We start from the raw sequence: 25,412 nt of genomic DNA on the forward strand, positions 1-25,412 counted from the left end.
ACAAGCACAGCTGGTATTTTAGACACCCTGACAGTATTTTTAATATAAAAATACCAGCAATTCAATGGCTGGTATTTATCTAAGCCCCCTGGGCTGTAATATGTAGAGATAAAGAGGTGAGAGCTAACCCTGCCCCTTCCCTCTGCCAGCTGAGCACTGATTGGTGAAGACTTCTCCCTCACACACAGGAGCTCAGCACACTCAGCACAAAGGGAGAAGATTAACCCCTTATAGACCACGGCCGTATGGGTATGCCCATGCTCCCTGGTACTTAAGGACCAAGGGCGTACCTGTACGCCTGTGGGAGTTTCCATCAACCCCGCTCGCCACGCCGGGCAAGGACCGGACCGGGATGACTGCTGATATTTATCTGCAGGCATCCCATGCCAATGCCCAGGGAGGTCCTGAGACCCACCCACTGTTGTCCGGGCAGAGCAGGGGATCCGTTGGTGACCTGCACCGGAGGTCACTTACCCTCGGCGGCAATGCCCGGCGTGGATCCTCGGCGGCGGCGATGACATGCGGCAGGCTCCATGGATCCTACGGAAGCCGGTGAGTATACAGTTGTCTCTAATCTGTAGCCCTCCAGATGTTGCAAAACTACAACTCCCAGCATGCCCAGACAGCTGTTTGCTGTTTGGGCATGCTGGGATTTGTAGTTTTGCATCAGCAGGAGGGCTACAGTTTGGAGATCCCTGTGCAGTGGTCTCTAAACTGTGGCCCTCTAGATCTTGTAAAACTACAACTCCCAGCATGCCCACACAGCAGTTTGCTGTCTGGTCATGCTGGGATTTGCAGTTTTGCAACATCTGGAGGGCCACAGTTTGGAGATTACTGTGCAGTTGTCTCTAAACTGTAGCCCTCCAGATGTTGCAAAACTGCAAATCCCAGCATGCCCAAAGAGCAAACAGCTGTCTCGGCATGCTGGGAGTTGTAGTTGCATACCTCCAGCTGTTGCATAACTCCCAGCATTCCCTTCGGCAATCAGTACATGCTGGGAGTTGTAGTTTTGCAACAGCTGGAAGCACACTGGTTGGAAAATACTGAGTTAGGTAACATCTCCCTGACGAAGGAAGCCGTGCTTCTGAAATGTGTTTGAGGTATCTTTGATCTAATCCTGTACCGTAGTGATGTCACGACATCGGTCTCCAGCAAACCGTGAACCGGGGCTACCACGGTAGAGAACGCCACCGGCCGGGGTGTACTCCCGCAATCCCCAACTAGGATCTTCGGTAAAAGGATACGCACTCTCCGCAACATCTCAAAACAAGCGGAAGTGCGGGCATCACCGCCAAGAAAAACAATCACACAAAAACGCAAGCAAAACGCAAGTTAAATCTTTAAAGTGATTGCACTATAAGTCCAATATTCTGCGCACATCCATAGGTATATGTTTATAAGTGAACTAGACATCTATCCTGTACGTCTCAGTTAGATCTGCTCGTATCTAAATGGACATTCTTTGACTTGTAGTGCCACCAGCCAACAAGGATTTCACCACCAATAATATACTAATACAGCTAAATTCCTGGAACACGCTGGAACCCATATAAATAAGCATACCTACAGGTGCATTCAGTACTGTATCATTTATTTATTAATATATACACAATACGGTTAATAATATATATATATATATATCCCACATTTTTTCAGTGCACCCTAAAGAACAACTTAAAGAATAACCCTGCAAACAATTATACCACACTTACAGTTTGATCTTCTTCTTTTAGCCAGGTAGGTGTATCCACAATTTCAAGCATAAGCGCGTACTGTAACATATATGTGTAATATACACAAATATACACATATATATTGTATTTAGGTAACAGAACCTAACTGAAGGCTTTCCAACCAGTGTGCCTCCAGCTGTTGCAAAAGTACAACTCCCAGCATGCAAAGTCTGTCAGTGCATGCTGGGAGTTTTAGTTATACAACAGCTGGAGGTTTGCTCCACCAGTGCGAATGTACCCTAAAAACATTGCACTACACTACACTAACACATAATAAAGGGTAAAACACTACATATACACCCCTTACACTGTCCCCACCAATAAAAATGAAAAACGTTTCATAAGGGTGCGTTCACACGGGGGTATTTGTCAGCGGATCCGCAGCTGCGGATCCGCTGACAAAGGCCCCTAAAGTGCTGCCCTCTTTGTGCCTGCTAATAGCGGCAATCCGCCGCTACCAGCAGACACACTGGGAAGTGCAAGTCGCAGTGTATCTGCACATCCCGCACATCGAGGCCGCTCCCCCGGCTCCCTGAGCGACACAGAGAGCGGCCGCGATGTGTGTGAGTACACTGCAGGGTAACTCGCACATCGCAGTGTGTCTGCTGGTAGCGGCGGATTGCCGCTATGAGCAGGCACAAAGAGGGCAGCACTTTAGGGTCCTTTGTCAGCGGATCCGCAGCTGCGGATCCGCTGACAAATACGCCCGTGTGAACGCACCCTTAGGCAGTGTTTCCAAAATGGAGCCTCCAGCTGTTGCAAAACAACAACTCCCAGCATTTCTGGACTGAGTGTCCAGGCATGCTGGGAGTTTAGCAACAGCTGGAGGCACCCTGTTTGGGAATCACTGGCGTAGAATACCCCTATGTCCACCCCTATGCAATCCCTAATTTAGTCCTCAAATGCTCATGGCGCTCTCTCACTTTGGAGCCCTGTCGTATTTCAAGGAAATAGTTTAGGGCCACATGGGGTATTTCCGTACTCGGGAGAAATTGCTTTTTCTCCTTTTACCCCTTATGAAAAGGAAAAGTTGGGTTCTACACCAGCCTGTTAGTGTAAAAAAATTAAAATTTTTACACAAACATGCTGGTGTTGCCTCATACTTTTATTTTTACAAGCGGTAAAAGGAAAAAAAGACCACCAAAATTTGTAACGCAATTTCTCCAGAGTACGGAAATACCCTGCGGACCCATAACAAGGCTCAGGAGTGAGAGCGCACCATGTATATTTGAGGCCTAAATTGGTGATATGCACAGGGGTGGCTGATTTTACAGCGGTTCTGACATAAACGCAAAAAAATAAATACCCACGTGTGACCCTATTTTGGAAACTACACCCCTCACGGAATGTAACAAGGGGTATAGTGAGCCTTAACACCCCACAGGTGTTTTGATGAATTTTCGTTAAAGTTTGATGCTCACTGGTACTTAAGGACCAAGGGCGTACCTGGTTGTGAGGCCCGGTCGCAATTGTGACCCTTGCAACCTCTATAGCTAAGCCACTGGGGACAAGGTAAGTACCTTTGTCATCAGTGTCCATCACGATTTCCTGCATGGCGCTCTCCTAGCACATTCATCTCTATGGAAGAGCCAGAGATACACGAGCGCTGTAAATAACCCTGCTGCATGTGCAAAGGGAGCCAGGGCGCTGTGCAGGGTCCCCTCGAGATCAGACACTTATCCCCTTTCCTGTGGAAAGGGGATAAGGAGTAATGTGGTGTCCCAGTACAGGTACATTGTGTCAAGGTATTTTAGGCCCTGTCAGATTGAGACCTCCAGTGTCCTGGGGGCTCCCCTGCAGGGACTCAACCATTTCTAATGTGTATTTGCACTGTTATAACTTAGCAATCAGTTATTAGGTGTCTGTAGCTTTAAGTATGTTACCTAGCAACCTCATGCTTAGTCAGGGTATGTGAGAGTGGAGGACTGAGGGCTAGACTAAACTTTTGTGTAAGGTGTTATATTATGTCATTACTTGTATGTAACTTTATTGTAAATCCTAAAGGGGATACAGACAACTCTATAATCCACAGCTGCCTGGCCAATGGGCTTTAGTTTAGCCTGCCCTTGTAAGGGGTGGCATTTCCTGTGCAGAGTAGGTGTGGAGGAGTAGATGAGTAAAGCAGTTCATTCAGTTCAGAGTGGTGGGGAGTTCAGAGTACATAGTGGAGGTCCGAGCAAGTTCAGAGGAGGTGAAGCTCCGGAGTTGCAGAGAGAATCTGCAGAGGAGTGAGAGCAAAGACAAGAGGGAGATAAGAAAAGCATGAAGTAACCCCAACTAATAGCAAGCCTTTACTTCAGCCTTGATCAGAGAATTCCTAAAGGACAATTCATTTTCTTCCGGCAAAAAGTCACAAATCTACCGACCCTTCAGTAAGTGATTTTAATCTCAAGCCTAATATGGCGCAGACCTAAAACTACTAGTTCGGCCGTAAGAGCCAAGCATATATGCCATATCAAGTCCAGGCACTGCAAGCTGTGTGGTCCTCTAAAGACTGTCTGTTAAACCTTTGGGAGACTTTGGTTGAGCGCTGTGGAGATTGTACCACCTATCTTCAAGTTAGTAAAGCCTCCGTTAAACTGCAACCTAGTGTGGAGTCAATTCTTTCCTTACTAGCCTGTGGGGAGATGGAGTTCCCCGGACCTGTAGTACCCCGGGAGATATCAAGACTACAGTGGCGTCACGTGACATTAAGGGTTAATACCATCCGACCCTGGGTTCATAACCCCCCAAGAACCAAGTAGCTAACCCCAGCATAGCGGTGGCTGCGGACCTCAACCGTGGCCACCACAGTAAAGTAGCAGAGTACTCCTTTAACAAATTTAGCTTTGAATCTAGGAGCCAGGATAAAAAGGCTTTTTTTTTTTTTTTTTTTTTTAATTTAAACAACCAGCGCAATTTTTCAGTTTTAGAGAGGTGGTTGTTTAACCGGTTGTCGTCTAAGGATGAGCCGGCTCGTCCTGAGATGGCAACTAGAGATGAGCGAACTTTTCAAAAATATGATTCCGCCAATTCACCGAATTTTCCGATAAAGTTCGTTTTGTTCTGAATTTTTTCGTGGCGAATCTATATTAAAAAAGGCTATTTCTAGCCTACATACAGCCTCTATAGGGATATAGAACACTTTGCTGTGTTCTAAATTGCATATGGAGTGTGCTGGGGTAGTGAAATAATACTGTTATTCAGAATAACATGCAGATTACCGGTCTCACTTTTAGAATCACTGCCACACAGCAGCACAATGACAGAGCCTGGTGGTGGCATCAGTGTCAGGAGACCATTTAGTGACTGAATGACACAGTGTTGAGGTGTTGGCAGCATGAGGACACCATATAGTGGCTGAATGGCACAGTGTGGAGGTGTTGGCAGCATGAGGACACCATATAGTGGCTAAATGACACAGCATGAAGATGTTGGCAGCATGAGGACACCATATAGTGGCTGAATGACACAGCATGGACATGTTGTCAGCGTGAGGAGACCATATAGTGGCTGAATGACACAGTCTGGACATGTTGTCAGCATGAGGAGACCATATAGTGGCTGAATGACACAGCATGGACATGTTGGCAGCATGAGGACACCATATAGTGGCTGAATGACACAGCATGGAGGTGTTGGCAGCATGAGGAGACCATATAGTGGCTGAATGACACAGCATGGAGGTGTTGGCATCATAAGGAGACCATATAGTGGATGAATGGCACAGCTTGGAGTTGCCAGCAGCATGAGTAGGCACTAGGCCTTCACAATCCCTAAGATTAAAAGATGAATTAAGAAATTTAAACCAAAGATTTTGGATAACGGGTACTACCTATGAGCAAATTTTAAATTCCAAGACCCAGGCCCCACAGCGGCATCAGTAACCCATATATTGCCTGAATGACGCAGTCTGGAGTTGTTCAGATGATTATATGGCCAAATTATATGCTAAACTATATATACCTGCCCTGAGTGTTTTCCTAAGATTCTGCCTCCAGTTTCACAACTACAACTCCCAACATGCCCTCACAGTCAATAGCTGTCAGGGCATGCTGAGAGTTGTGGTTGTGAAACAGCTGTAGGCACCATGCTAGGAAAACACAGGAGCACAGCATAGATGAGGTAAGGGCCGAAGTCGGCTTCCTGCTCGGCCTCAGTGAGCAGGATTGGAGACAGCAATATAACACTTTAGAAGGTAGGAAAAACATTTTAAAAGGCGGTGGGGGGGGGGGGGGGTTAGGCATAGATTAGCAATAGGTAGGGACAGAAAAAAAATATATAGATGACGGGAGCTACTCTCTAACACACACATCTCTGCGCCCCCACCACTACCTAACAGGTAACCTCCTGTTATTATTAAGAGACTGTGCCTCCATGTATTAAATGATGTCTCTCTGTGCTAGCGCCTGTGAGAACATAAGATTCTTCTGCTAAGTCCTTATGCAGAACCTTGTACTAATACAGAACCATGAGCTACAGAGATGTGGATTCACTGGTCCCAGCTACACCTCAGGAACTTTTCCCCAGCTAGTATCTCAGTTTACACTGTCCTCTGGATTACAGCAACAATGTCCTGTACAATATATATGTATTTACAATTTCACTTTACTGGATAATGTTAAGAATCCTCCATATTAACTCCTTGGTGACGAAGGGCGTATGCATACGCCCTCGTGTCCCGTCACTTAAGGACGGAGGGCTTATCCATACGCCCTCGGCATTTCCGATCACTGTCGCTCGCCGGGCGGTGATCGGACCGGGATGCCTGCTGATATCTATCAGCAGGCATCCCGTGGCAATGCCTAGGGGGGTCCTGAGACCCCCCCATATTGGCGATCGCAGCAAATCACAGGTCAATTCCCGGAAAATATGACTGATCGGAACTGTCAGAGACAGCTCCGACCAGCCTAAAGCATAGGAGCGAGGTTGCCACCCCCTCCTAATCCCTGCCATTGGTCGGTCAGGCTGACCCCCAATGGCAGGAGGGGGGCGGGGGGTTACAGTTCATTTTCCCCCGCTCTGCGCACCGATCGAAGTCGGTACAGAGCGGGGGGAACACGGGCGGCGAGGGGGAGGACATGGCCTGGCTTACCAGGACCTGCTGAGGCGGAGGCTGCGGCATCCTGGAGCAGCGACGGCAGGAGGAAGAGCGGCGGCCGGAAAGTGCGGCTGAGAAGGCTGAAGTGAATATCGCGATAAGTGATCTTCACTGTGGCCTTCTAAAAGCTGCAAAACTACAACTCCCAGCATGCCCACACAGCCAAAGGCTGTCTGGGCATGCTGGGAGTTGTAGTTTTGTAACATCTGGAGGGTCACAGTTTGGAGACCACTGTGTAGTGATCTCTAAACTGTGGTCCTCCAGATGTTGCAAAACTACAACTCCCAGCATGCACTGACTGTCTGGGCATGCTAGGAGTTGTAGTTTTGCAACATCTGAAGTGGCACAGTTTGGAGACCACTATATGGTGGTCTCCAAACTGTAGCCCTCCAGATGTTGCAAAACTACAACTCCCAGCATGCCCAGACAGTCAGGGATGCTGGGCGTGTAGTTGTGTAATATCTGGTCCTTCAGATGTTGCAGAACTAAAATTTCCAGCATGCCTGGACAGTCTGGGCATGCTTGGAGTTGTAGTTTTGCAACATCTGGAGGGCTACAGTTTGGAGGCCACTGTTCTTCCCCAGTTGTTGCATAACTACAACTCCTAGCATACCCAGACTGTCCTGGCATGCTGGGAGTTGTAGTTCTGCAACATCTGAAGGGCCAGATATTGAAGAACTACACGCCCAGCATCCCTGACTGTACGGGCATGCTGGGAATTGTAGTTTTGCAACAGCTGTAGGCACACTGGTTGGGAAACACTGAGCCTGAGTCTGTTTCCTAACTCAGTGATTCCAACCCGTGTGCCTCCAGCTGTTGCAAAACTACAACTCCCAGAGTGCACTGACAGACCGTACATGCTGGGAGTTGTAGTCTTGCAACAGCTGGAGGCACTTGGGTTGGAATCACTTAGCTAGAGTCTGTTTTCTATCTCAGTGGTTCCCCACCAATGTGCCTACAGCTGTTGCAAGACTACAACTCCCAGCATGTACGGTCTGTCAGTGCATTCTGGGAGTTGTCATTTTGCCACAGCTGAAGGTTTGGGGCGCCCCCCCCCCCCATGTGAATGTACAGGGTACATTCACACGGCGGGTTTACAGTGGGTTTCCTTCAAGGAAACTTACTGTGAACCCCTGCCTGTGTGAATGTACCCTAAAAACACTACACTAACAAATAATAAAAAGTAAAACACTACACATACACCCCCTTACACGTCGCCCCCCCCCCCCCCAATAAAAATGAAAAACGTCTCATACGGCAGTGTTTCCTAAACGGCGCCTCCAGCTGTGGCAGAACCACAACTCCCAGTGTTGCCGGACAGCCATAGACTGTCCTGGCAGGCTGGGAGTCTTGCAACAGCTGGAGGCACCCTGTGGGAGACACTGCTGTAGGGTTTTGGTGGAGACAAGCCCCATCCTTGTAACCGGGTCCACCCCTACTGCAAATTCCTAATTTAGGCCTCAAATGCGCATGGCGCTCTCTCAATTCAGAGCCCTGTCGTATTTCAAGGCAACAGTTTAGGGTCACATATGGGGTATCTCCGTACTTGGGAGAAATTGCGTTACAAATTTTGGGGGGATTTTTCTCCCATTACCCTTTGTAGAAATGGTAAATTTGGGGGAAAAAACCTGTACTTTAGTGAAAATTTTTTTTTTTAATTTACACATCCGAATTTAACGAAAAGTCGTCAAACACCTGTGGTGTTTTAAGGCTGACCGGACCCCTTGTTACGTGCCTTGAGGGGTATTGTTTCCAAAATGGTATGCCATGTGTTTTTTTGCTGTTCTGGCACCACAGGGGCTTCCTAAATGCGACATGCCCCCAAAAACCATTTCAGCAAAACTCACTCTCCAAAATCCCATTGTCGCTCTTTCCCTCCTGAGCCCCCTACTGCGCCCGCCGAACACTTGACATACACATATGAGGTATTTCCATACTCAAGAGAAATTGGGTTACAAATTTTTGGGGGCTTTTTCTCCTTTTACCACTTGTAAAATTTCAAAAACTGGGTCTACAAGAACATGCGAGTGTAAAAAATTAAGATTTTGAATTTCCTCCTTCACTTTGCTGCTATTCCTGTGAAATACCTAAAGGGTTAACAAACTTACTGAATGTCATTTTGAATACTTTGAGGGGTGCAGTTTTTATAATGGGGTCATTTATGGGGTATTTCTAATATGAAGGCCCTTCAAATCCACTTCAAAACTGAACTGGCCCCTAAAAAATTCCGATTTAGAAAATTTTGTGAAAAATTGGAAAATTGCTTCTGAACTTTTAAGCCCTCTGATGTTTTCCAAAAGTAAAAACATGTCAACTTTATGATGCAAACATAAAGTAGACTTATTGTATATGTGAATCAATATATTATTTATTTAGAATGTTTATTTTCCTTACAAGCAGAGAGCTTCAATGTTAGAAAAATGCAAAATTTTCAATTTTTTCATCAAATTTTGGAATTTTTCACCAAGAAATGATGCAAGTATCGACAAAAAATTATCACTAACATAAAGTAGAATATGTCATGAATAAACAGTCTCGGAATCAGAATGATAAGTAAAAGCATCCCAGAGTTATTAATGCTTAAAGTTACAGTGGTCAGAATTGCAAAAAATGCTCCCGTCCTTAGGGTTATAATGGGCTCCAGCCCAAAGGAGTTAATGGACTGTCCAGGAATGTTCCAAGCCATGCTGTCCCTCATCCCCTCCACCCCGTCCCCTATCTGCTCACACACATCTCCCCCTCCACCCACCTCCTCGGTCTCCTCACACAGATCTCCTCACCCCCACCCCTCCCTTACACCCATCTCCACAGCTCACCTTCTCCTTCCCCGTCCTCGCTCTCTTCACTCCGCAGCCAGTTCTCTCCCTGCACGGTGCTGATAAATCATGTGGAGGCCATAGTCAGTGTCAGAAATGTAATAACAGGGTCGGAGGCAGGAAGACGTCAGGGTCTTGGAGAAGGCGTGCGTGCGTCTTGTCCCAGCAGCCTCAAGCCTCTCCAGCCCTGCAGTCATTTTTTAAAGGGCCCGCACCTGGCATAGGAGATGTGCTGGCAGCGACAGACTCCCCTTCCTCAGGCCCGGGCCCTCGGGCAGCACCCGAGGGCCAGACGTGCTGCACCACATAAAGCCCCATACACCTCACACCTTTACACCCTGTGGCACACCACAAGGGCATCTTGGGAGAAAAGAAATGAGGGGGCAGCTTTTTGTGGTGTTTTTTTTTTTTTTTGGCTAAAAAAAAACCTCAAACAAAAATCTCGTCTGTTCTTAGGCTTAGACTGGGATTAAAGGAAAACTGTTACCCATTCAGTCACACAAAACCCGATACACAGTTACAGTGCAGGTGAACATGAGACCGACGCAAGCTCTTTGACCGATATGCGTACCTGTAGTCCAGCGTGGCGTCCCTCTGAAGGTCCGCTTCTTCCTGCACTGAATTGCACGCTGGAGGCGGCCCGCCGGCTGGACTTGAATATTCATGGGCGCTGGCCATGTGAGTGCTCAGTAGGCACAAGCGCTCACGTGACCAGCACCCACACCATAACCCGGTGTTTCGGGTTTAGTGTGGGTGAACGGGTGACTGTTTTCCTTCAAATACAGCTTATGTGTGGCCTTTTTCAAAGCCCACATTGCTTCATCTTTCCCCCCCCCCTTCCAACAGATGTCTGTCCAGCTGTTGCAAAACCACAACTCCCAGAATACCCTGACACTGACAGCCTAAAGCTGTCAGCGCATGCTGGGAGTGGTAGTTTTGCAACTGCTGGACAGCCACAGGGGGTCACTGATGCAGTATGTCAATCTCGGCCTATGCTGCCTGATCTTGAACTGGCAGCAGGAGCCACAACCACTTTAAATCAGTAAGCAGCGCTGGCTGCCGGGACGTCTGATGAATAATATCCTTCCGCTCCATACCACAACGTCAGAGGCGTCACTCGTCAGATGTCCCAGCAGCCAGCGCTGCCCATTGGGAGAGATTTATCAAAACCAGTCCATAGGAGAAGTTGCTGAGTTGTCCATAACAACCAATCAGATTGCTTCTTTAATTTTTTAGAGGCCCTTTCATGGGCTATGGGCAACTTTGCAACTTTTTCTCTGGACAGGTCTTGATGAATCTCCCCCATTGAGCCCGCCAGAGCCGCAGTGATCTGTGTATGAAACCTATGGGCCCAGGCTGTTAGGGTCACCAAATGATATTACAAATACTGAGTGTCTGGTTAGGAGAAACAAATATAATGTACCCACAGGGAGTGAGCCATTTTTATAAAAAATTCCAAAAATCCCTGAGATAAGTCATGCAGAATATGTTAAAAAGCTTTTAAGATTTTCAGCCAATCAGAAAGCAGCACTACTCAAATAGAACTCCCGTGAGGTCACACATGTGATGTCATAACCTTTGTCATCAGTGAGGGGCCTAAACTGTAGGAACCTAGGAATACACATTCATACCCGCCTGTGACTGGTAAGTATCACATCTTTTTGGTCTTTAGTGCAGTTCCATGTGCATTTCTATAATAAACATGTAACTAATCTCTCTTTTCTTTTCCTATCTTAGATGCACACCTTCCAGGCTGTGGGGCAGCACATACACGGACACATTGGCCCAAATTCTAGAGGTAACCTCCTTTAGTATGCCCAGAGGAAGGGCAGTACAGTAGCCATGGATTCCCTACAGGTTTCCTCCCCTCTGGAGGTTTTTCCTGTCCTGAGTTAGTTACTGTCCGCTCTTTGTGAGTGATGGAGGTTACATAAAATCCCTACACAAACATTTTACTAAATAATAAATAAAGTTCCCCTTTGTTTAAACTGTTCTTTGACTTGTTCGACTCATTTATTTTATTTCTGTGTGTGAAAAATAGTGTTAGCAAAATGTGGATGACAGAAGTGTCTAAAACTGCTCTCCTGCCCGATCTGTACCATGTGATGAGGGGAGAGGCGGCTGGTGCTGGGGGGTACAGTTGTCCAGGCAACCGTAGGGCACCCAGCAAGTTCTGATGTCTTATGCCCAGAAATGGTCGGCTACTCACTGTGTCAGAAGATTCTCATCCTATATATGAAGACCATCAGGAATCAAAACCTGTAGAGAGGAAAAGTTGACCAGTTGCCCATAGCAACCAATCAGATCACTTCTATTTTTCAGAGGTCTTGTTGAGAATGAAAGAAGCAATCTGATTGGTTGCTATGGGCAACTGATCAACTTTTACCCTGCACGGGTTTTGATAAATCTCCCCAATAATTATTACAACCATGTCACACACTTAGGGTTGCCACCTGGCTGCTATTTTACCAGCACAGCTGGTATTTTAGACACCCTGACAGTATTTTTAATATAAAAATACCAGCAATTCAATGGCTGGTATTTATCTAAGCCCCCTGGGCTGTAATATGTAGAGGTAAAGAGGCGAGAGCTAACCCCGCCCCTTCCCTCTGCCAGCTGAGCTCTGATTGGTGAAGACTTCTCCCTCACACACAGGAGCTCAGCACACTCAGCACAAAGGGAAAAGATTAACCCCTTATAGACCACGGCCGTATGGGTATGCCCATGCTCCCTGGTACTTAAGGACCAAGGGCGTACCTGTACGCCTGTGGGAGTTTCCGTCAACCCCGCTCGCCACGCCGGGCAAGGACCGGACCGGGATGACTGCTGATATTTATCTGCAGGCATCCCGTGCCAATGCCCAGGGAGGTCCTGAGACCCACTCACTGTTGTCCGGGCAGAGCAGGGGATCCGTTGGTGACCTGCACCGGAGGTTACTTACCCTCGGAGGCAATGCCCGGCGTGGATCCTCGGCGGCGGCGATGACATGCGGCAGGCTCCATGGATCCTACGGAAGCCGGTGAGTATACAGTTGTCTCTAATCTGTAGCCCTCCAGATGTTGCAAAACTACAACTCCCAGCATGCCCAGACAGCTGTTTGCTGTTTGGGCATGCTGGGATTTGTAGTTTTGCATCAGCAGGAGGGCTACAGTTTGGAGATCCCTGTGCAGTGGTCTCTAAACTGTGGCCCTCTAGATTTTGTAAAACTACAACTCCCAGCATGCCCACACAGCAGTTTGCTGTCTGGTCATGCTGGGATTTGCAGTTTTGCAACATCTGGAGGGCCACAGTTTGGAGATTACTGTGCAGTTGTCTCTAAACTGTAGCCCTCCAGATGTTGCAAAACTGCAAATCCCAGCATGCCCAAAGAGCAAACAGCTGTCTCGGCATGCTGGGAGTTGTAGTTGCATACCTCCAGCTGTTGCATAACTCCCAGCATTCCCTTCGGCAATCAGTACATGCTGGGAGTTGTAGTTTTGCAACAGCTGGAAGCACACTGGTTGGAAAATACTGAGTTAGGTAACATCTCCCTGACGAAGGAAGCCGTGCTTCTGAAATGCGTTTGAGGTATCTTTGATCTAATCCTGTACCGTAGTGATGTCACGACATCGGTCTCCAGCAAACCGCGAACCGGGGCTACCACGGTAGAGAACGCCACCGGCCGGGGTGTACTCCCGCAATCCCCAACTAGGATCTTCGGTAAAAGGATACGCCCTCTCCGCAACATCTCAAAACAAGCGGAAGTGCGGGCATCACCGCCAAGAAAAACAATCACACAAAAACGCAAGCAAAACGCAAGTTAAATCTTTAAAGTGATTGCACTATAAGTCCAATATTCTGCGCACATCCATAGGTATATGTTTATAAGTGAACTAGACATCTATCCTGTACGTCTCAGTTAGATCTGCTCGTATCTAAATGGACATTCTTTGACTTGTAGTGCCACCAGCCAACAAGGATTTCACCACCAATAATATACTAATACAGCTAAATTCCTGGAACACGCTGGAACCCATATAAATAAGCATACCTACAGGTGCATTCAGTACTGTATCATTTATTTATTAATATATACACAATATGGTTAATAAATAATATATATATATATATATATATATATATACGGTATATATATCCCACATTTTTTCAGTGCACCCTAAAGAACAACTTAAAGAATAACCCTGCAAACAATTATACCACACTTACAGTTTGATCTTCTTCTTTTAGCCAGGTAGGTGTATGCACAATTTCAAGCAAAAGCGTGTACTGTAACATATATGTGTAATATACACAAATATACACATATATATTGTATTTAGGTAACAGAACCTAACTGAAGGCTTTCCAACCAGTGTGCCTCCAGCTGTTGCAAAAGTACAACTCCCAGCATGCAAAGTCTGTCAGTGCATGCTGGGAGTTTTAGTTATACAACAGCTGGAGGTTTGCTCCACCAGTGCGAATGTACCCTAAAAACACTGCACTACACTACACTAACACATAATAAAGGGTAAAACACTACATATACACCCCTTACACTGTCCCCACCAATAAAAATGAAAAACGTTTCGTAAGGGTGCGTTCACACGGGGGTATTTGTCAGCGGATCCGCAGCTGCGGATCCGCTGACAAAGGCCCCTAAAGTGCTGCCCTCTTTGTGCCTGCTAATAGCGGCAATCCGCCGCTACCAGCAGACACACTGGGAAGTGCGAGTCGCAGTGTATCTGCACATCCCGCACATCGCGGCCGCTCCCCCGGCTCCCTGAGCGACACAGAGAGCGGCCGCGATGTGTGTGAGTACACTGCAGGGTAACTCGCACATCGCAGTGTGTCTGCTGGTAGCGGCGGATTGCCGCTATGAGCAGGCACAAAGAGGGCAGCACTTTAGGGTCCTTTGTCAGCGGATCCGCAGCTGCGGATCCGCTGACAAATACGCCCGTGTGAACGCACCCTTAGGCAGTGTTTCCAAAATGGAGCCTCCAGCTGTTGCAAAACAACAACTCCCAGCATTTCTGGACTGAGTGTCCATGCTGGGAGTTTAGCAACAGCTGGAGGCACCCTGTTTGGGAATCACTGGCGTAGAATACCCCTATGTCCACCCCTATGCAATCCCTAATTTAGTCCTCAAATGCTCATGGCGCTCTCTCACTTTGGAGCCCTGTCGTATTTCAAGGAAATAGTTTAGGGCCACATGGGGTATTTCCGTACTCGGGAGAAATAGCTTTTTCTCCTTTTACCCCTTATGAAAAGGAAAAGTTGGGTTCTACACCAGCCTGTTACTGTAAAAAAATTAAAATTTTTACACAAACATGCTGGTGTTGCCTCATACTTTTATTTTTACAAGCGGTAAAAGGAAAAAAAGACCACCAAAATTTGTAACGCAATTTCTCCAGAGTACGGAAATACCCTGCGGACCCATAACAAGGCTCAGGAGTGAGAGCGCACCATGTATATTTGAGGCCTAAATTGGTGATATGCACAGGGGTGGCTGATTTTACAGCGGTTCTGACATAAACGCAAAAAAATAAATACCCACGTGTGACCCTATTTTGGAAACTACACCCCTCACGGAATGTAACAAGGGGTATAGTGATCCTTAACACCCCACAGGTGTTTTGATGAATTTTCGTTAAAGTTTGATGCTCACTGGTACTTAAGGACCAAGGGCGTACCTGGTTGTGAGGCCCGGTCGCAATTGCGACCCTTGCGACCTCTATAGCTAAGTCACTGGGGACAAGGTAAGTACCTTTGTCATCAGTGTCCATCACGATTTCCTGCATGGCGCTCTCCTAGCACATTCATCTCTATGGAAGAGCCAGAGATACACGAGCGCTGTAAATAACCCTGCTGCATGTGCAAAGGGAGCCAGGGCGCTGTGCAGGGTCCCCTCGAGATCAGACACTTATCCCCTGTCCTGTGGAAAGGGGATAAGGAGTAATGTGGTATCCCAGTACAGGTACATTGTGTCAAGGTATTTTAGGCCCTGTCAGATTGAGACCTCCAGTGTCCTGGGGGCTCCCCTGCAGGGACTCAACCATTTCTAATGTGTATTTGCACTGTTATAACTTAGCAATCAGTTATTAGGTGTCTGTAGCTTTAAGTATGTATGTTACCTAGCAACCTCATGCTTAGTCAGGGTATGTGAGAGTGGAGGACTGAGGGCTAGACTAAACTTTTGTGTAAGGTGTTATATTATGTTATTACTTGTATGTAACTTTATTGTAAATCCTAAAGGGGATACAGACAACTCTATGATCCACAGCTGCCTGGCCAATGGGCTTTAGTTTAGCCTGCCCTTGTAAGGGGTGGCATTTCCTGTGTAGAGTAGGTGTGGAGGAGTAGATAAGTAAAGCAGTTCATTCAGTTCAGAGGGGTGTGGAGTTCAGAGTACATAGTGGAGGTCCGAGCAAGTTCAGAGGAGGTGAAGCTCCGGAGTTGCAGAGAGAATCTGCAGAGGAGTGAGAGCAAAGATAAGAGGGAGATAAGAAAAGCGTGAAGTAACCCCAACTAATAGCAAGCCTTTACTTCAGCCTTGATCAGAGAATTCCTAAAGGACAATTCATTTTCTTCCGGCAAAAAGTCACAAATCTACCGACCCTTCAGTAAGTGACTTTAATCTCAAGCCTCATATAGCACAGAGCTAAAACTACTAGTTCGGCCGTAAGAGCCAAGCATATATGCAATATCAAGTCCAGGCACTGCAAGCTGTGTGGTCCTCTAAAGACTGTCTGTTAAACCTTTGGGAGACTTTGGTTGAGCGCTGTGGAGATTGTACCACCTATCTTCAAGTTAGTAAAGCCTCCGTTAAACTGCAACCTAGTGTGGAGTCAATTCTTTCCTTACTAGCCTGTGGGGAGACGGAGTTCCCCGGACCTGTAGTACCCCGCGAGATATCAAGACTACAGTGGCATCACGTGACATTAAGGGTTAATACCATCCGACCCTGGGTTCATAACCCCCCAAGAACCAAGTAGCTAACCCCAGCATAGCGGTGGCTGCGGACCTCACCCGTGGCCACCACAGTAAAGTAGCAGAGTACTCCTTTAACAAATTTAGCTTTGAATCTAGGAGCCAGGATAAAAAGGCTTTTTTTTTTTTTTTTTATTTAAACAACCAGCGCAATTTTTCAGTTTTAGAGAGGTGGTTGTTTAACCGGTTGTCGTCTAAGGATGAGCTGGCTCGTCCTGAGATGGCAACTAGAGATGAGCGAACTTTTCAAAAATATGATTCCGCCGATTCACCGAATTTTCCGATAACGTTCGTTTTGTTCTGAATTTTTTCGTGGCGAATCTATATTAAAAAAGGCTATTTCTAGCCTACATACAGCCTCTATAGGGATATAGAACACTTTGCTGTGTTCTAAATTGCATATGGAGTGTGCTGGGGTAGTGAAATAATACTGTTATTCAGAATAACATTCAGATTACCGGTCTCACTTTTAGAATCACTGCCGCACAGCAGCACAATAACAGAGCCTGGTGGTGGCATCAGGGTCAGGAGACCATATAGTGACTGAATGACACAGTGTTGAGGTGTTGGCAGCATGAGGACACCATATAGTGGCTGAATGGCACAGTGTGGAGGTGTTGGCAGCATGAGGAGACCATATACTGGCTGAATGACACAGCTTGGATGAGGCTGAAGCATGAGGAGACCATATAGTGGCTGAATGACACAGCATGGAGGTGTTGGCAGCATGAGGATACCATATAGCGGCTGAATGACACAGCATGAAGATGTTGGCAGCATGAGGACACCATATAGTGGATGAATGACACAGCATGGACATGTTGTCAGCGTGAGGAGACCATATAGTGGCTGAATGACACAGTCTGGACATGTTGTCAGCATGAGGAGACCATATAGTGGCTGAATGACACAGCATGGAGGTGTTGGCATCATAAGGAGACCATATAGTGGATGAATGGCACAGCTTGGAGTTGGCAGCAGCATGAGTAGGCACTAGGCCTTCACAATCCCTAAGATTAAAAGATGAATTAAGAAATTTAAACCAAAGATTTTGGATAGAGGGTACTACCTATGAGCAAATTTTAAATTCCAAGACCCAGGCCCCACAGCGGCATCAGTAACCCATATATTGCCTGAATGACGCAGTCTGGAGTTGTTCAGATGATTCTATGGCCAAATTATATGCTAAACTATATATACCTGCCCTGAGTGTTTTCCTAAGATTCTGCCTCCAGTTTCACAACTACAACTCCCAGCATGCCCTCACAGTCAATAGCTGTCAGGGCATGCTGAGAGTTGTGGTTGTGAAACAGCTGTAGGCACCATGCTAGGAAAACACAGGAGCACAGCATAGATGAGGTAAGGGCCGAAGTCGGCTTCCTGCTCGGCCTCAGTGAGCAGGATTGGAGACAGCAATATAACACTTAAGAAGGTAGGAAAAACATTTTAAAAGGCGGTGGAAGGGGGGGGGGGGGTTAGGCATAGATTAGCAATAGGTAGGGACAGAAAAAATATATATAGATGACGGGAGCTACTCTCTAACACACACATCTCTGCGCCCCCACCACTACCTAACAGGTAACCTCCTGTTATTATTAAGAGACTGTGCCTCCATGTATTAAATGATGTTTCTCTGTGCTAGTGCCTGTGAGAACATAAGATTATTCTGCTAAGTCCTTATTCAGAACCTTGTACTAATACAGAACCATGAGCTACAGAGATGTGGATTCACTGGTCCCAGCTACACCTCAGGAACTTTTCCCCAGCTAGTATCTCAGCTTACACTGTCCTCTGGATTGCAGCAACAATGTCCTGTACAATATATTTGTATGTACAATTTCACTTTACTGGATAATGTTAAGAATCCTCCATATTAACTCCTTGGTGACGAAGGGCGTATGCATACGCCCTCGTGTCCCGTCACTTAAGGACGGAGGGCGTATCCATACGCCCTCGGCATTTCCGATCACTGCCGCTCGCCGGGCGGTAATCGGACCGGGATGCCTGCTGATATCTATCAGCAGGCATCCCGTGGCAATGCCTAGGGGGGTCCTGAGACCCCCCCCATATCGGCGATAGCAGCAAATCACAGGTCAATTCCCGGAAAATATGACTGATCGGAACTGTCAGAGACAGCTCCGACCAGCCTAAAGCATAGGAGCGAGGTGGCAATGTTGCCACCCCCTCCTAATCCCTGCCATTGGTCGGTCAGGCTGACCACCAATGGCAGGAGGGGGGCGGGGGGTTACAGTTCATTTTCCCCCGCTCTGCGCACCGATCAAAGTCGGTACAGAGCGGGGGGAACACGGGCGGCGAGGGGGAGGGCATGGCACGGCTTACCAGGACATGCGGCGGCGGAGGCGGCGGCATCCCCGAGCAGCGACGGCAGGAGGAAGAGCGGCGGCCGGAAAGTGCGGCTGAGAAGGCTGCAGTGAAGATCGCGATAAGTGATCTTCACTGTGGCCTTCTAAAAGCTGCAAAACTACAACTCCCAGCATGCCCAGACAGCCAAAGGCTGTCTGGGCATGCTGGGAGTTGTAGTTTTGCAACATCTGGAGGGTCACAGTTTGGAGACCACTGTGTAGTGATCTCTAAACTGTGGTCCTCCAGATGTTGCAAAACTACAACTCCCAGCATGCACTGACTGTCTGGGCATGCTAGGAGTTGTAGTTTTGCAACATCTGAAGTGGCACAGTTTGGAGACCACTATATGGTGGTCTCCAAACTGTAGCCCTCCAGATGTTGCAAAACTACAACTCCCAGCATGCCCAGACAGTCAGGGATGCTGGGCGTGTAGTTGTGCAATATCTGGCCCTTCAGATGTTGCAGAACTAAAATTTCCAGCATGCCTGGACAGTCTGGGCATGCTTGGAGTTGTAGTTTTGCAACATCTGGAGGGCTACAGTTTGGAGGCCACTGTTCTTCCCCAGTTGTTGCATAACTACAACTCCTAGCATGCGCAGACTGTCCTGGCATGCTGGGAGTTGTAGTTCTGCAACATCTGAAGGGCCAGATATTGAAGAACTACACGCCCAGCATCCCTGACTGTACGGGCATGCTGGGAATTGTAGTTTTGCAACAGCTGTAGGCACACTGGTTGGGAAACACTGAGCCTGAGTCTGTTTCCTAACTCAGTGATTCCAACCCGTGTGCCTCCAGCTGTTGCAAAACTACAACTCCCAGAGTGCACTGACAGACCGTACATGCTGGGAGTTGTAGTCTTGCAACAGCTGGAGGCACATGGGTTGGAATCACTTAGCTAGAGTCTGTTTTCTAACTCAGTGGTTCCCCACCAATGTGCCTACAGCTGTTGCAAGACTACAACTCCCAGCATGTACGGTCTGTCAGTGCATTCTGGGAGTTGTCATTTTGCCACAGCTGAAGGTTTGGGGCGCCCCCCCCCCCCCCCCCATGTGAATGTACAGGGTACATTCACACGGGCGGGTTTACAGTGGGTTTCCTTCAAGGAAACTTACTGTGAACCCCTGCCTGTGTGAATGTACCCTAAAAACACTACACTAACAAATAATAAAAAGTAAAACACTACACATACACCCCCTTACACGTCGCCCCCCCCCCCCCCAATAAAAATGAAAAACGTCTCATATGGCAGTGTTTCCTAAACGGCGCCTCCAGCTGTGGCATAACCACAACTCCCAGTGTTGCCGGACAGCCATAGACTGTCCTGGCAGGCTGGGAGTCTTGCAACAGCTGGAGGCACCCTGTGGGAGACACTGCTGTAGGGTTTTGGTGGAGACAAGCCCCATCCTTGTAACCGGGTCCACCCCTACTGCAAATTCCTAATTTAGGCCTCAAATGTGCATGGCGCTCTCTCACTTCAGAGCCCTGTCGTATTTCAAGGCAACAGTTTAGGGCCACATATGGGGTATCTCCGTACTTGGGAGAAATTGCGTTACAAATTTTGGGGGGATTTTTCTCCCATTACCCTTTGTAGAAATGGTAAATTTGGGGAAAAAACCTGCACTTTAGTGAAATTTTTTTTTTTTCATTTACACATCCGAATTTAACGAAAAGTCGTCAAACACCTGTGGTGTTTTAAGGCTCACCGGACCCCTTGTTATGTGCCTTGAGGGGTATTGTTTCCAAAATGGTATGCCATGTGTTTTTTTGCTGTTCTGGCACCACAGGGGCTTCCTAAATGCGACATGCCCCCAAAAACCATTTCAGCAAAACTCACTCTCCAAAATCCCATTGTCGCTCCTTCCCTTCTGAGCCCCCTACTGCGCCCGCCGAACACTTGACATACACATATGAGGTATTTCCATACTCGAGAGAAATTGGGTTACAAATTTTGGGGGGCTTTTTCTCCTTTTACCACTTGTAAAATTTCAAAAACTGGGTCTACAAGAACATGCAAGTGTAAAAAATTAAGATTTTGAATTTTCTCCTTCACTTTGCTGCTATTCCTGTGAAACACCTAAAGGGTTAACAAACTTACTGAATGTCATTTTGAATACTTTGAGGGGTGCAGTTTTTATAATGGGGTCATTTATGGGGTATTTCTAATATGAAGGCCCTTCAAATCCACTTCAAAACTGAACTGGCCCCTAAAAAATTCCGATTTTGAAAATTTTGTGAAAAATTGGAAAATTAATTCTGAACTTTTAAGCCCTCTGATGTCTTCCAAAAGTAAAAACATGTCAACTTTATGATGCAAACATAAAGTAGACTTATTGTATATGTGAATCAAAATATTATTTATTTAGAATGTTTATTTTCCTTACAAGCAGAGAGCTTCAAAGTTAGAAAAATGCAAAAGTTTCAATTTTTTCATCAAATTTTGGAATTTTTCACCAAGAAATGATGCAAGTATCGACAAAAATTACCACTAACATAAAGTAGAATATGTCACGAAAAAACAATCTCGGAATCAGAATGAAAAGTAAAAGCATCCCAGAGTTATTAATGCTTAAAGTGACAGTGATCAGAATTGCAAAAAATGCTCCCGTCCTTAGGGTTATAATGGGCTCCGTCCCCAAGGAGTTAATGGACTGTCCAGGAATGTTCCAAGCCATGCTGTCCCTCATCCCCTCCACCCCGTCCCCTATCTGCTCACACACATCTCCCCCTCCACCCACCTCCTCGGTCTCCTCACACAGATCTCCTCACTCCCACCCCTCCCTTACACCCATCTCCACAGCTCACCTTCTCCTTCCCCGTCCTCGCTCTCTTCACTCCGCAGCCAGTTCTCTCCCTCCGCTGTGCTGATAAATCATGAGGAGGCCATAGTCAGTGTCAGAAATGTAATAACAGGGTCGGAGGCAGGAAGATGTCAGGGTCTTGGAGAAGGCGTGTGTGCGTCTTGTCCCAGCAGCCCCAAGCCTCTCCAGCCCTGCAGTCATTTTTAAAGGGCCCGCACCCAGCATAGGAGATGTGCTGGCAGCGATAGACTCCCCTTCCTCAGGCCCGGGCCCTCGGGCAGCACCCGAGTGCCAGACGTGCTGCACCACATAAAGCCCCATACACCTCACACCTTTACACCCTGTGGCACACCACAAGGGCATCTTGGGAGAAAAGAAATGAGGGGGCAGCTTTTTGTGGTGTTTTTTTATTTTTTATTTTTGGCTAAAAAAAAAACGCAAACAAAAATTGCGTCGGTTCCTAGGCTTAGACTGGGATTAAAGGAAAACTGTTACCCATTCAGTCACACAAAACCCGATACACAGAGTTATAGTGCAGGTGAACATGAGACCAATGCAAGCTCTTTGACCGATATGCGTACCTGTAGTCCGGCGCGGCGTCCCTCTGAAGGTCCGCTTCTTCCTGCACTGAATTGCACGCTGGAGGCGGCCAGGACTTGAATATTCATGGGCGCTGGCCATGTGAGCGCTCAGTAGGCCCAAGCGCTCACGTGACCAGCACCCACACCATAACCCGGTGTTTCGGGTTTAGTGTGGGTGAACGGGTGACTGTTTTCCTTCAAATACAGCTTATGTGTGGCCTTTTTCAAAGCGCACATTGCTTCATCTCCCCCCCCCCCCCCTTCTAACAGATGTCTGTCCAGCTGTTGCAAAACCACAACTACCAGTATACCCTGACACTGATAGCCTAAAGCTGTCAGCGCATGCTGGGAGTTGTAGTTTTGCAACTGCTGGACAGCCACAGGGGGTCACTGATGCAGTATGTCAATCTCGGCCTATGCTGCCTGATCTTGAACTGGCAGCAGGAGCCGCAACCACTTTAAATCAGTAAGCAGCGCTGGCTGCCTGGACGTCTGATGAATAATATCCTTCCGCTCCGTACCACAACGTCAGAGGCGTCACTCGTCAGATGTCCCAGCAGCCAGCGCTGCCCATTGGGAGAGATTTATCAAAACCAGTCCAGAGGAAAAGTTGCTGAGTTGTCCATAACAACCAATCAGATTGCTTCTTTAATTTTTTAGAGGCCCTTTCATGGGCTATGGGCAACTTTGCAACTTTTTCTCTGGACAGGTCTTGATGAATCTCCCCCATTGAGCCCGCCAGAGCCGCAGTGATCTGTGTAAGAAACCTATGGGCCCAGGCTGTTAGGGTCACCAAATGATATTACAAATACTGAGTGTCTGGTTAGGAGAAACAAATATAATGTACCCACAGGGAGTGAGCCATTTTTATAAAAAATTGCCAAAAATCCCTGAGATAAGTCATGCAGGATATGTTAAAAAGCTTTTTGGATTTTCAGCCAATCAGAAAGCAGCACTACTCAAATAGAACTCCCGTGAGGTCACACATGTGATGTCATAACCTTTGTCATCAGTGAGGGGCCTAAACTGTAGGAACCTAGGAATACACATTCATACCCGCCTGTGACTGGTAAGTATCACATCTTTTTGGTCTTTAGTGCAGTTCCATGTGCATTTCTATAATAAACATGTAACTAATCTCTCTTTTCTTTTCCTATCTTAGATGCACACCTTCCAGGCTGTGGGGCAGCACATACACGGACACATTGGCCCAAATTCTAGAGGTAACCTCCTTTAGTATGCCCAGAGGAAGGGCAGTACAGTAGCCATGGATTCCCTACAGGTTTCCTCCCCTCTGGAGGTTTTTCCTGTCCTGAGTTAGTTACTGTCCGCTCTTTGTGAGTGATGGAGGTTACATAAAATCCCTACACAAACATTTTACTAAATAATAAATAAAGTTCCCCTTTGTTTAAACTGTTCTTTGACTTGTTCGACTCATTTATTTTATTTGTGTGTGTGAAAAATAGTGTTAGCAAAATGTGGATGACAGAAGTGTCTAAAACTGCTCTCCTGCCCGATCTGTACCATGTGATGAGGTGAGAGGCGGCTGATGCTGGGGGGTACAGTTGTCCAGGCAACCGTAGGGCACCCAGCAAGTTCTGATGTCTTATGCCCAGAAATGGTTGGCTACTCACTGTGTCAGAAGATTCTCATCCTATATATGAAGACCATCAGGAATCAAAACCTGTAGAGAGGAAAAGTTGACCAGTTGCCTTGTTGAGAATGAAAGAAGCAATCTGATTGGTTGCTATGGGCAACTGATCAACTTTTACCCTGCACGGGTTTTGATAAATCTCCCCAATAATTATTACAACCATGTCACACACTTAGGGTTGCCACCTGGCTGCTATTTTACAAGCACAGCTGGTATTTTAGACACCCTGACAGTATTTTTAATATTAGGGTGCGTTCACACGGAGTAATTCCTCTTGAATTCTCCGCTACAAACTAATGCACATCTCCTCTGCCCATTGACTTTAATGTTATTTCTGCTGTCCTGTTCACACTGCGGAAATTCTGCTGGCAGAATTCCGACGCTGAATTCCGTTCCGCTTGAAGAAAGAACATGTTCATTCTTCATGCGGAATCCGCTAGCAGAAATCAATTGAAGTCAATGATTAAAAAAAATTCCGCCCGACATCGTTTTCGTGCGAAATTTGCGGGCGATTCGTGTGCAATTTGCACGGAATTCGCGTGCAATTTGCGCGGAAATGGCTAAAGAATCCTTCACTTCTTTCTCCCTCATGTCCACGCGCAATTTTGCGTGCAATTCCGTGCAAATTGCGCGCGAATTTCCCGCGATTTGAAAAAAAACATTTTCGCCCATAAATTTTTCAGCGTGAATTACTCTTCATTTTCTCCATGTGAACGCACCCTAAAAATACCAGCAATTCAACGGCTGGTATTTATCTAAGCCTCCTGGACTTTGATATGTAGAGATGGAGAGGCGAGAGCTAACCCCGCCCCTTCCCTCTGCCAGCTGAGCTCTGATTGGTGAAGATTTCTCCCTCACACACAGGAGCTCAGCACACAGCACAAAGGGAGAAGATTAACCCCTTAAAGACCACGGGCGTATGGGTACGCCCATGCTCACTGGTACTCAAGGAACAAGGGCGTACCTGAATGCCTTCGAGAATTTCCGTCACCCCCGCGCCGCGCCGGGCAAGGACCGGACCGGGATGACTGCTGATATTTATCTGCAGGCATCCCTTGCCAATGCCCAGGGGGGTCCTGAGAGCCCCCCCCCCCATGTCGGCGATTTGCGGCAATTCCGGGTCATATGGGTCTCCGCTAACCCGGTGACCCGAAAAATAAGGGGGATTGGGGGTGTCCAAGACACCCCCGGTCCCCCTGAAGGGATAGGAGTTAGGTTGCAGGGGTGCCACCCTCCTATCCCTGCTATTGGTCGATCAGAAGCGATCGACCAATAGCAGATCGGGGGCCGGGGGGTTAACATTCGGTCATCCTCCCCAAACCCCCCCCTCCTTCCCCCCGCTCTGCCCACCCACTGTTGTCCGGGCAGAGCAGGGGAACCGTTGGTGACCGGCGCCGGAGGTCACTTACCCTCGGCGGCA

General features: G+C 47.3%; 2 long non-coding RNA genes across 4 annotated transcripts; both read left to right on the forward strand.

Moving 5' to 3' along the window:
* Positions 1–1,027: 1,027 nt before the first annotated feature.
* LOC130362599 (uncharacterized) lies at positions 1,028–11,622 on the forward strand. Of its 2 annotated transcripts, XR_008891483.1 has the most exons (4): positions 1,028–1,386; positions 1,474–1,569; positions 1,657–1,737; positions 11,143–11,622. It is a non-coding gene; the product is annotated as an uncharacterized LOC130362599 (long non-coding RNA). The 2 variants fall into 2 exon arrangements; XR_008891482.1 differs by having other exon boundaries at positions 1,028–1,569.
* A 1,541-nt stretch (positions 11,623–13,163) lies between these two features.
* LOC130362601 (uncharacterized) lies at positions 13,164–23,756 on the forward strand. Of its 2 annotated transcripts, XR_008891489.1 has the most exons (4): positions 13,164–13,482; positions 13,570–13,665; positions 13,780–13,860; positions 23,277–23,756. It is a non-coding gene; the product is annotated as an uncharacterized LOC130362601 (long non-coding RNA). The 2 variants fall into 2 exon arrangements; XR_008891486.1 differs by having other exon boundaries at positions 13,164–13,665.
* Positions 23,757–25,412: the final 1,656 nt, after the last annotated feature.

This window comes from Hyla sarda, chromosome 1, assembly GCF_029499605.1.
Source record: "Hyla sarda isolate aHylSar1 chromosome 1, aHylSar1.hap1, whole genome shotgun sequence".
Taxonomy (NCBI): domain Eukaryota; kingdom Metazoa; phylum Chordata; class Amphibia; order Anura; family Hylidae; genus Hyla; species Hyla sarda.